General features: G+C 37.4%; 1 pseudogene; it reads left to right on the top strand.

Annotated features, from left to right (window-relative positions):
• The first annotated feature begins 3513 nt into the window (after positions 1–3513).
• Positions 3514–3842, top strand: LOC119045824 (60S ribosomal protein L34-like; annotated as a pseudogene).
• Positions 3843–16399: the final 12557 nt, after the last annotated feature.

The following is a 16399-nucleotide window of genomic DNA, read 5'->3' as shown; positions in this document are numbered from 1 at the left end:
GGAGGGGGAATTGACTGTGCGAGCGCAGGCCGGCCCAACTCTCGCGATAGCCGGAGCGCGGCGCACCTTCGCCGGAGTCCGGCCCCTGCACACGCCCCCTACGGCTGCGGTGTTCGCTCCGTCCGCACGCCGTTCCCTAGGACGCTGCTCTATTCCCTTCCCGCCACCTCTTAGCTCTCAAAGTTAAGAGCTGCTGGAACATTTACTGTAAAAATTCTTTAATGTGGATAATGTGATTTACCTGGACTGTAGAAATTACACACATCTTTCACATGTATTTTTAAAGTATCTGCATTTCGTTTTGATATAAATTCCCACTGTTATCAAATCTATAATTACTGTTGAATTACAATTATTATGCAAGTAACCTCCTAATTTCCCACTGGCATCAATTCTTACTTTTACACCATTACCAGATTAATCATTCTCCCGTGCAAAATCTTTAGATGAAACAAAAGCCAAACTGTTTAAATCTCTCAAAACTCAACCTATCTATTCTTATCTTCTGACACTGCTCTAAGTTTGGCATGCGAAAGAGACCGCTGGAACTGTTCACTGTTTTATTGAAGATGCTTTATCATTTCCTGCCTCTGGGTCCTTATCTTTCCTCCTTTCCATATTACTCCACCCTATTCTAGCAGTGTCTGCTTCTGATTTTCTGTCTTCAAAAAAATGGCTCTGAACTTATTTGATAATGACTTACTGCCTTCCTGTAAAAATTTCATCTCTACCCCATTGGTAATGGGTACATTTCTTGAAGGCAAAGAATGAGTCTTCTTCAGTGTTGCCCTTAAGTGCTCAAACTTACCAGGTTGTTGTTAAATGGAACATAATTACAATAGATAACAGCTGTTACAAATTTGTATGGGCCCTGCTCTTTAAATATGTTATTTCTTTTAATCCTCTCAAAATCTTATAAAGTGTTATTAATAGAGGAAATAAAATTTAAAGAGATGACTTATGTGCCCCCAAAACACAGTATTTTTACCACACCATTGCTTTGCAAACTTGCCTGATTCTAAGAATCACCTTATTTTCACTTCACAAAAATGGATCCCCAGGCCCCACCTCAGAACTACGGAATCAAAATCTCCAGAGGTTATAATGCCCTATATAACAAAATCTGAATCTTGAAAGAGATAATGAATACAATCCTTGAAGAAGGAAAAATCTATAATTTATTAATCTCCCATAGCTCATCTCCAGAGAGCTGGGTATATTATACAAATAGTAACCCATAACAGAGGACAAGCAAAAATGAAAAAACAGTAGAAGAAGCAATCCAAGGGAAGTAGAATAAGAGTATTTCCAATCCATAACCCAGTGTTATAAGTGAGTTGTGCATAACTAAAACTTTCTATTTTACCTGTCCTGACCCCCTATGTTAATAAAGCATTTCACAGTTATTATTTAACAGTGATAAGTAATCCCAAAGTTGCTCAATAATTCTCTTCAAATATCATCAAGTTATAAACCACATAAAATCCAGGAACATTTCGAACTAAGGTAAAACTATTATGTATTCACTAATCAGTGTTTGTGGGTTAAGGCAGTGTACTGGTGTGGGTTAAGGAAGTTCACTGGTATCTCTCCAGGATTGCTTTCCTGTTTAGAATAACAAGGGTGTCTGCTCTGCTTGACCACGATGATGCAGCTTTTCCAGCACCCTACAATGGTTTCCACACAATCCTAAATTCTACAAAAGTCCACCACTGACAAGTGCCTCTTTTGTTCTACGCAAAAACAAAAAAATTTAAATTCTTCCCCCCATTTTAGTTCCATAGACATTGCAGTACATATAAAGAAACCTGCACATTTGCCAGATTTCCCACCTATTCTGATCATGATGATATTAGATCTCTTCACAATCTGAAAACCATTAAAAATAACCAATAATACAAGAACACAAATGACCCAATCTAAGATGGGCAAAAAAAAAAAATGTGAATGGGCATTTAACCAAAGAACTTATATAAATGCCAACAGACAAAGAAAGGGTGCCCAGCACCATCAGTCATTAAGGAAATACAAATTAAACTATAAACCAGCACTATGCATCCCCACTAGAATGGCAGTAATCAACAAGACAGACAATGGCAAATGTTGGCAAGGACGTGGAGAAACAGGAATTCTCTTACTTTACTGATGGGAATGTAAAATAGTACAGCGTCTTGGGAAACAGTTTGGCAGTTAATGAAAAAGTTCAACATAATTTTACCATAGAGCCCTGCAATTCCACTCCTGGAATCTACCTAAGAGAATTTACAACATAGATCTACACAAAGACTTACAGGTAAATTTAAAAAAAAAAAAAAAGAAAACTGAAAAACAATCCAAAGGTCTGTCAATTCATAAATGGATAAACAAAATATGGCATATTCACATAACAGTACACTGTTTAATAAGAAAAAGGAATGAAGGAATGAAAAGAACTGATGCCCCATAACATGGATGAACTTCAGAAGCTTTATGTCAATAAAGAAGTCAGACACCAAAAAAATAGTGTGTATTGAATGATTCTATTTACATGGACTATCCAAAAAAGGCAAATCTATAGAGAGAGAATCTATAGATTATCAGCTGAGTAACCCACCAAGGGGTAAGAACAGAAAGTTCTTAGACACAAAGGATCTTTTCAGAATGACAGAAATGTTCTAAATTTGGATCGTAGTGATGGTTGTACAACTATGTAAAGTCGTTGAATTCTACTCTGAAAGCAGGTGGATTTTATGTTATAAACTTATACCTCAATAAAAACAGTTAATGATAATAACCAGTAGTAGGATTTATTATTTGAGATTAATAAGATAATCAAGTTTCTGTCCAGGCAGAAATTATTTTATTGCTTTAGCTTTCAGAATCAATGCGACAGGCTCTCAAATCTATGGTTCTCCTATAGTGTCTGGGACTTCTATCACTTGGATCCAGGAAGTATGACATTTTTCTCTTTCCATGCATTAGTGTAATATTAAAACTTTTCTAAATCACCTCTCAAATCATTGTGTTGTGTCATGCGAATTCCTACGATGATCATATTTCCATGAGGGAAAGCCAGATTGAAAGTCAGCTAAAAACTCTGTACTCACTTAAACGTCATACCTCATAAAATTACATTTAAGCATGCTACAGTTACTCTATTGAAGACACTGAATAAATAATGCAATATACTGCAGTTACAGAAAGCTAAAAAATGGTATCAAAAACTGTGCTTTAATGTGTTCCATCTTAATTAATGCAAAGAAAAATCTGGTGATATTTCTTAATTGGCTTTTCAAATTAAACCACACAGATGAGTTAAAAGCTATAAATAAATGATAGGTGACATCATTGCTTCCAAAATCAAAGTAGACACTTTCAACAGAGAATTTAAAAATTAATATAAATACTTCAAAATTGTTTTTGTATTTATCAATAGTCTCTTAGTTGCAAGAGATAAAAACCCAACTTGAACTAGCTTAAGCCAAAAAGAGGACCGTATTAGCTCTCTGCGGATGGTGTCTTCAGGCATTCACAATGGTCCAGTGTTTGACACACTATCAAAGGTTCTCCAAAACAGCCTCTAACGAAACTGTCCCAAGACCCAGGTAACAGAACTGTTTACCTTGAGTCCAACAAGGTGGAGAAACCACCCAAACCTGCGTGTGGCTTGTGCCCAGGCTGACTTGGCGGAGTTTCTGATGAGCTTGTCTGAGATGAAAACGCCCACCAGTGGGGCCTGTGGTGGATCCACGTGTGCTCAGTGTGTCCGTGACAGGACCAAGTGTGCTCTCCACGCTGAGGGGCGGAACATTGTTGTGGAAGTGTTGAAGGCACAAGCACAGGGTCAGAAAGCTAAATTTTAACAAATAAAGCTTATTTGAGTAATAAAAACCACTAAAGTGCTAAAAACAAACAAAAAAAGAGAACCATATGAGATCAATGGAGAAAAGGGGGAAATGAACCAGGATGTACACCCATCTTTACTCTCAGTGAGTCTCAGCTGTACTGTCCTCTATGCATGGGCCTCCCCCAGTGCCAGCTCCAGACCGCATCTCCACAACTTCACAACACAGAAAAAGCATGTCTTCTCTGCCAGATCCACTAAATCTATGCCAGAAAAATAAGTCTGACCCAACTGGTGGCCAATGCCACCCTTATTATCAGAAGGTAGAAAAGGCCCCATATGCTGGGAACCCAAACATACTCAATGCTTATAACATTAACTTATCAATTTCTACCTTGCCTCCAAATACACAGCAGACCTTCTCCTGAAATTCACACAGTAAAAAACATTGTGCCTACTATACACAAGAAATTTCTTCCAAGTGATCACATTTAAGATTCACAACAACCCTCAGAGGGACTTCTTATTATCTCCATTTTACAAGTAGCAGTGATACCCTTCATTTCACAGGCCTGAAGACATAGAACAACCCTGGAAGAAAAATCATTAACTGTTCCTTGGTGTGCCTGTCTTTCTCCCTTCTCCCCTCTTGCCTTCCTTCCTTCTTTCCTATCTTCATAACTGCCCTGCAACTATACTTACTGCGAGTCTCTCATTCGTTTAATATTGAAGCAAAGACGTTAGTAATTTCCTCAACTTGTGCATGAGAGTGCCTTGAAAGTGTTTGACCTATTTTAGCTCCTCCACAACCCTCTGGGGTCTTTTTTATTATCATTTAATACCATTAAAGTTGTCCTAATTTTCTTTTCCTCCATTCTTTTTTCATTTAACCCAGGAAAGTTTCCTTCTCTGCATCCCTATTCAAAGAAGAAGATGTTCACCCACTGCCTTCTTTGTACAGCCAATAAACTCAACAAATGTTTGTTGAGCCCCTACTAGTTGCTATGAACAAAACAGATGCTCCACAGCATTGCCTAGAGTGACACACTAGTCCAGGGGCCACCATTCACATACACTGCTCCTGACACAGAGCTTACAGACTGACCTGATGGAAGCATATTATAAAGTGTAGCCTTTACTACAAATACACTACCATTGTTGCTACAGTTTTTATCAATTCTGATCTGGGGGTGAGACTACAGTTTCAACCACAAAAGAAAAGACTGGCAAAGTGAGTTAATTTAAATTTTAAAATTTTTATTTATTAAGAGTTACAGAATTTTGTGGGGGAGAGCAACAGGTGGCAGGGGGTGGGGGGCACAGGAATTGGGACAACTGTAACAAGATAACAATAAAAAAAGTTACAGAATTTCTTTAGGGTGATGAAAAGGTTTTATTTTTTTTAAGTTCCTAATGCTTTTAACAGCATTTTTTTAGTCTCTCATTCTTTTTATTTTTTACAGTATATTTTCTTTATTATGCTATTACAGTTGTACAACTCCACCCAATGCCCCCACTTTCCAGCATCTTCCCCCAGTTTAGTTCATGTCCATGGGTCATACATATAAGTTCTTTGGCTTCTATATTTCCTATACCATTCTTAACCTCCCCCTGTCTATTTATGCCTACCAGTTATGCTTCTTACTCCCTGCACCATTTCCCCCCATTCTCCTTTTCCCCCTCCCCACTCATAACCCTCTGTGTGATCTCCATTTCTATTATTCTGTTCCTGCTATAGTGGTCTGCTTAGCTTTTGTTTTTGATTTTAGGTTGTCATTGATAGCTGTGAGTTTGTTGTCATTTTACTGTTCATAGTTTTTGATCTTCTATTTCTTAGATAAGTTCTTGTAACATTTCATATAATAAGGGTTTGGTAACAATGAACTCCCAGTTAAAGCTTTACCTTAACTGGGAAGCACTTTATCTGCCCTTCCATTCTGAATGAAAGCTTTGCTGGACAGAGTAATCTTGGATGTAGGTCCTTGCCTTTTATGAATTGAATACTTCTTTGTAGCCCCTTCTTGCCTGCAAAGTTTCTTTTGAGAAATCAGCTGATAGTCTTATGGGAACTCATTTATAAATAACTCTCTCCTTTCCTCTTACTGCTTTTAAGATTCTCTCCTTATCTTAAATCTTGAGTAATGTAATTATGATGTGCCTTGGTGTGCTCCTCCTTGGGTCCACCTTCTTTGGGACTCTGGGCTTCCTGGACGTATATTTCCTTCGCCAGATTGAGAAAGTTTTCCTTCATTGTTTGTTCAAATAAGTTTTCAATTTCTTGCTCTTCCTCTTCTCCTTCTGGCATCCCTATGATTCAGATGTTGAAACATTTAAAGTTGTCCCAGAGGTTCCTTAGCCTCTCTTCATTTTTTTGAGTTCTGTTCTAGTTGGATGTTTATTTCTTAATTTTGCTGCAAATGATTGATTTAAGTCCCAGTTTACTTACCGTTGGTTCCCTGTGTGTTTTCCTTTATTTCACTTTGTGTAGCCTTCATTTCTTCCTTCATTTTGCAACCGAACTCAATCATCTTTGAGCATCTTGATTACCAATGTTTTGAACTCTGTATCTGATAAGTTGCCTATCTCCTTGTCACTTAGTTCTTTTTCTGGAACATTAATCCGTTCTTTCATTTGGGCCATATTTCTTTTGTCTTGGCATGCCTGTTACATTGTTAGGGGCAGAGTCCCTTCACTGCATTGGCATATTCATCACAGTGGGGGAGGGGGTATTTATGGGGAGGCAACCCACTTCGCTGCCCTGTGGCACTGCATGTGGGGGAAGGGTCAGAGAGGGAAAAATGCCACTTGTTCATTTGCTCAGCTCTCGTCACTGCCACTGCTTCCCACAAGCGGATTACACCCTCTTAGGTGCTGATTCCTGGTTGGGTGTGTTTGTGGACATTCGAGGACCCTGTGGGTCTTGCCAAAAGAGTGTCCTATGAGGCTGGGAGTTTCTCCCACTGCTGCAACTCCCACAGGTTTTTATAGCCAGAGGTTTTAAGGTTTTATTTCCCCACACTGGAACCCTGGGTTGTGCACTTTCTCTCATTCCCTAGTTGTTCCTCCCGGCTCATCCACGTGCAAATGTAGGAAGTCCCATCAACCAGCCACTGCTCAGCCCACCTGGTCAGCCCTCCTTGCCACGCATCCTCTCTGCCCCTGCTTCCAACCCCTCTCTGCCCCTGCCCCTACCCCTGCATTTGGTTTCTGCCCCTCTTACCAGTCTGGATGAAAGTTTCTTCTTTAACTCCTTGTTTGTCAGACCTCCATGCAGTTTGATTTTCTGGCAGTTCTCATTGTTTTTAAATTGGTTCTTTTGGTTGTGCAAGGAAGTGAAGTGCTTCTACCTGTACCTCCTTCTTGCCTGGAACTGGGGTGATGAAAATGTTTTAAAAATAAATAGCCATGATGGTTGACCAACATTATGAATATAATATTGCCCCTGAATTGTACCCTTAAAATGGTTAAAATGGAAAATTTTGATATATATATAATGTATTCACATAATGAAGTACTATACCACAATGAAAGTGAGCAAATCTGGATGAATCTTACAAACATAATGTAGAGCAAAAGAAATATGACAGATTGAGAATGATTCTATTTATATTAAGGGGGAAAATCGACAAAATTAACCTGTGATGTTAAAAGTGAGGATAGAGCTTACTTTTGGAGAATGGGGCCGGAAAGTGATTGGAGAGGAGCACAGGGGATGCTTAGAGTTTCCCTTGTGTTTGTCCAGACTTAGTGCCAAATAATCATCAGACATGATCATTTATGTGAAAGCCTGGCAGTAAACACATTCCATGTTGAAACATTCAGAGTATTGAATAGATTTCTTTTTCACATTTTTATTTACTGATTTGACTGAGTGAGTGAGTGAGTGCAACATGGATCTGCTGTTCCCTCCATTACTGAGCTCCTTGGCTAATCCTTGTACGTGCACTAACCAGGTTGGGGCCCCAACCTGGGCTTATTGGGATGACACTCTAATCAACTGAGATACCCGACTAGGACCAAACAACTTTCTTGAACCTCATGATTTATCCTGGAACAAATGCACTGACATTTGCACTGAGGTTGCAAAAACAAGGACAGATAAAACTGCTTATAATTTAATATGAGTCAAGGCAGTAGAACTAAACAACCTAGTTGACACTGTATTTCTCTGTTAACTACTTTCAGAAAAACAAGCTAGTTTCCCTTAAAAATGGCCTTAATAAGCAGCAAAAAATTAATTTTATTATATTTTGATACACAAAGATATACCTTAAAATTCTCATGACTTAGTAAATTACACATAAAGCACTTTTATTGCATACTGAATTCTCCTGGAAGTCTCTCTTGGAAAAAGCACATATGTGATGCTGTAAGCTAAAATAGCAGCTTTCTCTTTAATTATGGCAAAATATCCATAACATTTACTATTTTAATCATTTTAAGTACACAACTCAGTACGTTTAGTACCTTCAGTACTAAAGGTACTAAGTACATTCACATTATTGTGCAACTATCACTACCATCCATCCCCACAACTTCTTCATTATCCGCACCTATTAAACAATAACTCTTCATTTCCCCTTCCCCTCAACTCCCCGTACCTCTATTCTACTTTCTTTCCCCATAAATTTGCGTATTCTAGATATTTTATAGACATGAAGTCAATAGCTGTACTTTTGTGTCTGGGTTTTCTTCATTTAGTGTAACATTTTCAAGGTTTATCCATGTTGTACATGTATCCAAATTTCATTCCTTTTAATGGCTGAATAGTATTCCATTGTAGGTATACACCACATTTTGTTTATCCATTCATCTATTGATACACACCTGGGTTGTTTCCACCTTTTGGTTATTTTCAATAAGGCTAAAATAAGCATTGGTGTACAAGGATCTGTTTGAGTGCCTGCTTTTAATTCTTTGGGGTACACAAGGTGGGGCAAAAGTGGGTTTATAGTTGTCCATATGGAAAGTGATACAATAATTAATAAATACGAATACAAGTCTAAACTCTGTCCTTTGCACACTCACGACTGTGAGGCTATTTTTACCCCACCTTGTATGTCTAGAAGTGCAGTTTCTGGATCATATAATCCCAAAACCCCCACATAGTTTTCCACAGAGGCCACACCATTGTACATTCCAACCAGCAATGCACACAGGGTCCAATTTCTCCATACCCTTGCCAAAATTTGCTACTTTCCATTTTATTGATAATAGCCATCCTAATGGTGTGAGCTTTTTCATGGTTTTGATTTCCATTTTCCTGATTGCCATTAGTCACGTGAAAGTCTCATCCTTTCATGTGACTAATGGCAATTAATATATCACCTTATGAGTAATGTCTACTCAAGTCCTTTTCCATTTTGAATTGGCCTTTTTGTTTTTTGAGTTCTGGTAGTTCTTTACATATTTTGGGTATTAATCACTCAATTTTACTTGAAACTATGACTGACAGAAAAACTATAGTTATTCGGACTTGGTATTAGGCAGCCATTTTCCGATAAATGGATAAAATAAGCATGTCATTTGCTGGAAAACACGTTGCAGTGTTTTTTTTATCAATATAAATATTAAGATTTCAAGCAAAAAGTTAATATTTTGGAAAATTTATATCCACTACTGTGAGCTTAACAGTCTTTTCAGTAATTAGAGACCTTTTCTGGGGAGATCAGAGGTGATATTAATAAATGTGATTTTCTGATTTATATAATAAGGCATGTCAGAAGACTTGGGTAACTCAGTGGAGCAACATTTTCCAAAGAATTGTTGCATAATGTTACAAAATCTTGTGTGGGTAAAAAATTTTAATCATAGGTCAAGATACATTCATGGATTGTAATTTAACAGTATAAAAAGTTCCGTGTGAGGCTCAGTTGGTTGGAGCACTGTTCCAGTAAACCCAAAGGTCGTAGGTTCAATTCCCTGTTAGACCACATTCCTAGGGTGCAGGTTTAGTCTCAGTTGGGAGGCAACCATACGAGAGGCAACCAGTCAATGTTTCTCTCTCACATCAGTGTTTCTCTCCCTCTCCCTCAATCACCCTTTCTCTAAAGTTAATAAGCATGTCCTTGGGTGAGCATAAAAAAAAGTTCATTGATATGGCTTAAGATTCTACATTGCAACTAAACTTCAAGAAATTACCTCTTTAGACTTCCAGCCAAGTTGGAGGTGTAGGTGGACACACTTCACCTCACACAACCATAAAAAGGATCACAACTAATCTCAAAACAAAATATAACCAGGAGTGCCAGAAAATCAAACCATATGGAAGTCTGACAACCAATGACTTAAAGAAGAAATATTCATTAGGTGGGTAGGAGGGGCAGAAATGAGGAGCTGGGGCAGAGAGGACACATATGGCAGCAGTGGTGAGACCAGCAGAACAGGTGGTCCCACATTCACCTGTGGTGGATGAAAACCAGGGGGACACCTGGGGAGTGAGACATTCCAGCCGCAGGCCAGACGGCAGTGCAGCCCATGGTTCCAGCACCAGGAAAATAAAGCCTCATAACTTCTGGCTCTAAAAACCAGTGGGGGTTGGGGTGGCAGAAGAAACTGCAAGTCTCTCAGAAGAGTCCATTTAAAGGAACTGCACTGCCCTGGAATTTACACAAACCTACCCACTCTGGCACCCACCAGGGCAGCAGTGAGGAGGGTGCCAGTTGCATACAGGAAGTAGAGGCAGTGACTAGAAACTGGATGTGAGCCAAGTAAGCAGCATTGTTTCTTCTCAGCTCCCTGCCCCACATACAGCACCACAAAGCAGAAAAGTGGATTGCCCCACCCTGGTGAATACCTAGGGCTCCACCCCATAAAAAGTAACTGGAACACTAAGACAGGAAGTCAAAGCAGCTCTATCCAATACACAGAAGCAAACACAGGAAGGCTGCCAAATTGCAGAGACAAAGAAATATGGCCCAAATGGAAGACTAGATCAAAACTCCAGAAAAAGAACTGAGTGAAAGGGAGATAGCCAACCTATGAGATGCAGAATTCAAAACTCTGGAAATAAGGATGCTTAGAGATCTCATTGATTACAGCAACGGATAAGAGAAGAAATGAAGGCTACACTAAGTAAAATAAAGAAAAATCCACAGGGAACGAAAAGTGAAGAGGATGGAAGCTGGTGTTGAAATCAATGATTAGGAACATAAGGAAGAAATAAAGTCAACTGGTACAAAATGAAGAAAGAGAATTTTAAAAAATGAGGAGAGAATAAGAAGATTCTGGGACATCTCAAATGAGCCAACATCCCAATCATAGGAATGCCAGAAGGAGAAGATGAAGAGCAAGAAATTAAAAACTTAATTGAACAAATAATAAAAGAAAACTTCCCTGATTTGGTGGAAAAAATAGATATACAAGTCCAGGAAGCACAGAGAGTCCCAAACAAGTTGGACCCAAAGAGGACCACACCAAAACACATCATAACTAAAACACCAAATGTTAAAGAGAGAATCTTAAAAGCAGCAAGAAAAAGCAGAGACTTACCTATAATGGAGTTCTCATAAGACTATCAGCTGATTTCTCCAAAGAAACTTTGCAGGCAAGAAGAGACTGGCAAGTAATATTCAAAGCAAGGATCTACAACCTGGATTACTCTATCCAGCAAAGCTACCATTTAGAATAGAAGGGCAGATAAAGTGCTTGCCATACAAGTGCTCCCTAGAAGAGTTCATCATCACCAAGCCTTTATTATGTGAAATGTTACAGAGACTTATTTAAGAAAAAAAAGATCAAAACTGTGAACAATAAAATGACAACAAACTCACAACTATTAACAATGAAACCTAAAAAAAAACAAAAACAAAAGCAAAAATGAACTAAGCAAACAATTAGAACAGGAACAGAATAATAGAAATGGAGATCACATGGAGGGTTATCAGCAGAGAAGGGGAAAAGGGATAAGAGGGGGAAATGGTACAGGGATTAAGAAGCATAAATGGTAGGTACAAAACAGACAGGAGGATGTTAAGAATAGTATAGGAAATGGAGAAGCCAAAGAACTTAATATGCACAACCCATAGACATGAACTAAAGGGAGGAGTGTTGGAAGAAATGAGGGTACAAGGGAGAGGGGAGCAAGGGGGAAAAATGGGGACAACTGTAATAGCATAATTGATAAAATATAATTTAAAAACACTAACTTTTTCAACTATACTGTCATTACAAAAAATATCCACAATCATCTGAATAGGCAGTGAGAATACTACTTGCTTCTAAAACTATATATCTGTGTCAGGTTGGATTTTCTTAAAATACTTCAACCAAAACAATATATCACAATGAATTGAATGCAAAAGCAGATATAAAAATCTAATTGTCTTCTCTTAAGCTGTACTTTAAAATTATTTACATAAATGTAATTCAATGCTACTCTTTTCACTAACTTTTTTATGAAAAACATGTATTTTTCATATAAAATTTTATTTATATTAACATATAATGGAATTATTGCCTTCAGTCAATTAATAGATGAATTTTTTAATTTTTCCTTACTGTTACTTTCCAGTAATATAAATATATTAGTAGATATAACCCACATAACAAAAAATTTTTTGAGGTCCTTATTGATAAAAATCCTGACACAAAAAAATTTTTGTGAGATTAATGTGTAAATGAGTGGCTTGTCATTGTTATTCCACTCTTTTGTAAAAGCAAATCTATTAAGGTAAAATTTACATGCAGTGAAATCTACCCTTTTTTAGGTACATTCTATGAATTTTGGCAAATGCATAACCACATAATCACCCCCAGTCCATCATGCAAAAAAGTTTCTTCATAGCCCTTGTCAATCCTTCCCCCAACCCAGTCTCTGGCATCCACTGATCTCTATTTGTTTCTGAGAGTTCTGCCTTTACACAGTGTTATATAAATAAGATTATACTGTATGTAGCTTTTTAAGTTTGCTTTCTTTTACTTAACATAATGCTTTTTTTGTTTGTTTTTTTACTTATTTTTAGAGAGGGTGGGGAGGGAGAAAGAGAGGGAGAGAAACATCAATGTGTGGTTGCATCTCACACCCCTCCCTTCCACCAGGGACCTGGCCCAAAACCCAGGCAGATGCTCTGACTGGGAATCAAATCAGCGTCCCTTTGGTTTGCAGGCTGGTGCTCAACCTGAGCCACTCCAGCCAGGGCATAATGCTTTTGATATTTATCCATGTTGTTACACTTATCAATAGTACATTTTTAAAAAATTGTTGAGTAGTATTCTATGGTGTGAGTGATGTACCAAATTTTTCTATTCACTTGTTGGTTGTTTACAGTTTGGCTGATTTTGAATCAACTATTATAAATATATACTTACAGGTTTCTTTGTAGACATATGTCTTCATGTATCATGGGTAAATAAATATGTGAGATTGCTGACTCATATGATAAATGTAAGTTTAACTCTATAAGAAACTGCCCAACTATTTTCCAAGAACACCGAGTCATTTTGTATTCCCACAAGCAATGTGTCAGAAATCCACATGCTCCACAGCCTCTCCAGCACTTGGTATTTTGTCTTCCTTTTGTTCCCCTTATTTTATGTTAGCCCTGCCAATACATGCTAGTGATTTTTACTAAAGTTTTGGAATGCTTGTCTTTGGTTTCTTCACATAAATTGTTAACTGTCTATTAGAAGGGATTACTATGGTAACTCCCACTTATCATGAAGACAACGTCTATTCCACAGAACTAACAGCAGATTTTACTAACCCATCTACTGAAGTTTAAGCAAAAAGGTCTCCTAGTGATGTGAGGTAAGTACTAGCCTATAAGTCTTGTGGAATCCAATGAAATCACTCTTTAACCCTCTTTATCAATATTCTGTTCAATTCAATCTTGCCTCTACATTTTTAAGAGGTGGCAATAGACAGCTTTCCTCTACACCTTGAGCTCTCACCACCATTGTGGAGATTTCAGGGTTCACATGGATGGTCCCCCAGACACTGACATTCTCCCCACTCTGCTGCACTGCAGCCCACCCTTCTCAACACCTCTCCCTCAGCCTTGTCAGCTCTCACAATGGATCCTTACTCTAATATATTTTAACCCACTTTTATGACATTTTAGTGACTTTTTTAAAGTATACAAAAGATTTTAAATAATTTAATAAGATGTGCAAACATCACCAAAATCCAGTTTTAGATATTTCTATCACCTTTAAAAAGATCCCTTGTGCTGGTTGAGTCAGTCACTGCTCCAACCTCCAGCCTCATGTACTTTATGCAAATCTTAAACCTCAGTAGTCCATTATTTTAACTGAACTCAACTTCTAATGGTCTAGATCTCTCACACCTGTTCTTCCATTAAACCTATTAAATAATACCATTAAGTCCTCATCCCTCTATCTTGTTCCCCTCACTCTCGTTCCTTTCATATTCACTTCTTTCTCCATCTAGCCTCAGACTTCTAGTCAATCACTACAACCATTCTCTTATCAATCATACCTACTCATCTCTCATGTTCATATATCTCTGTCAAAACTACTATGTGAATCTATTCGACTGTCAGACCTTCCTTGCTCCTGCCTCAATATTTCAGGAGAAAAAAACCAACTCTGAAGAACAGTGCATTAGAACTATTGTTTTTGAAGAAACTTCCTCCACCTAATAAAAGGGCACCTATAACAAACCCACAGCTAACACCTTACTTAACAGTGAAAGACTGAAAGTTTTCCCTCTAAAATCAGGAATAAGAAAGGGTGACTATTTTCACTACTGTTACTCAATATTTTGTTAGAGGTTCTATCCAGAGCAATTAGGCAAGGGGGGAAAAGACATCTAGATTGAAAAGAAAAAAGCAAACTATTTCCATTTGCAGATGACATGATGTTGTGTAGAAAAAATACAAAGAAATTCATAGACACAACTAAAGCTGATAAGTTTAGAAAAGCTACAGGATACAAGATCAATAACAAAAATCAATTGTATTTCTTTACACTAGCAATGAAGAATCTAAAACTAAAGTTGAGAAGACAATTCAATTTAAAATAGCATCTAAAAATACTTAGTAATAAATTTAAAGAAATGTAAAACTTGTACACTAAGAACTATCAAATGTTGTTGAGAGAACATAAAGAAAATCTAAATAACTTAAAAGGTATCCATGTTCATTGATTAGAAAACAATGTTATTAAGATGGCAATTCACCCAAATTGACCTACAGATTCATTGCAACCTCTATGAAAATTCCAACTGCTTATTTTGCAGAAATTTTCCAGTTGATCCTAAAATTCATATGAAAATGCAAGTGACCCTGAGAGTTAAAACAACCTTGAAAAAGAAGAACAAAGTTGAGAGACTCACACTTCCCACTGCAAAACTCACTACAAAGCTATAACAATTAAAATAGTGTAGTACTGGCATAAGGAGAGACATATACATCATAAAATAAAAATTGGGAGTCCAGAAAGAAACTCATACATCTATGTTCAATTGATCTCTACAAGGATGTCAAGACCATTCAGTGAGAGAAAGCAGTCTATTCAATAGGGTTGAGACAACTGGATATCCACATGCAGAAGAATAAAATTGTACCTCTACCTCATATCACATACAAAGAAACTACTCAGGATCAATGAAAGACCTAAGTGTACAAACTGGAACTGAAAAACTTAAAAGAACACTTAAGAGTAAATTTTCATGACCTTGAATAGGCAGCATGTTCTTAGATATGACACCTAAAAAATAGGTTTGGACATCATCGAAAATAAAAAAAATCTTTGCATGCTAAGAGACACTATCAAGAAAGTAAAAAAACAACCTACAGAATGGGAGAATTTGCAAACCATGCATCTGAATCCAGAATATAAAAAGAACTCTTACAACTCAACAATGACAGCCTGAGCACAATTTTAAAATAAGCAAAGGATTTGCATTGTTATTTATTCTAAGAAGCTACAGAAATGGTCAAGAAGCATTAAAAGATGTTCAACATCACTAACCATCAGAGAAATGAAAATCAAAACCACAATGAATTGCTACTTTATGCCTGCTAAGATGGCTATAATTTTTTTAAATGTAAAGTAGCAAGTGTTGGTAAGGATATGCAGACTTTGGAACCCTCATACATTGCTCAACTAAAACAGTGCAAAATAAAAGATATTTGTGGTGATGGAAATGCTGTCTTGATTGTATCTGTACAACAGTTTTGTTAAGTGTTATTATTGGGGAAAACTGATTTAAAAGGATACAGGATCTCTATGTGCTATTTTTTATGATTACATATGAATTTACAATGATCTCAAAATAAAAAATTTTAATCAATTTTTAAATCAACCTTCAACCACAGATTGATCAATATTCCTTCCATACATCCAGCTACTTTCAGTCATCCATTTCATTCGGCTCCTTACTCCAGCCACCTCCGTCTCGACAGATAACCACCCAGCACCAACAACTAACATTAATTGGGCATTTTTTATGGGACAAAGAACTTTATGTGCAAGAACTTTATATAATACTCCCAACAGATAACTTTGAATTCTACTTTTCATAGGAAACAGCAATCTCAGACACGACCCCCTCTACTTCATCCTCATTCATCTACTCCTCCTTTTCTTCCTTTAATAATGAGCTGAAGGGTC

This window comes from Artibeus jamaicensis, unplaced genomic scaffold, assembly GCF_021234435.1.
Source record: "Artibeus jamaicensis isolate MK-2021 breed Jamaican fruit bat unplaced genomic scaffold, CSHL_Jam_final contig_391, whole genome shotgun sequence".
Lineage (NCBI taxonomy): Eukaryota > Metazoa > Chordata > Mammalia > Chiroptera > Phyllostomidae > Artibeus > Artibeus jamaicensis.
Note: the sequence above shows the minus strand (reverse complement) of the source record. Positions and strands in the feature narration are given on the sequence as shown.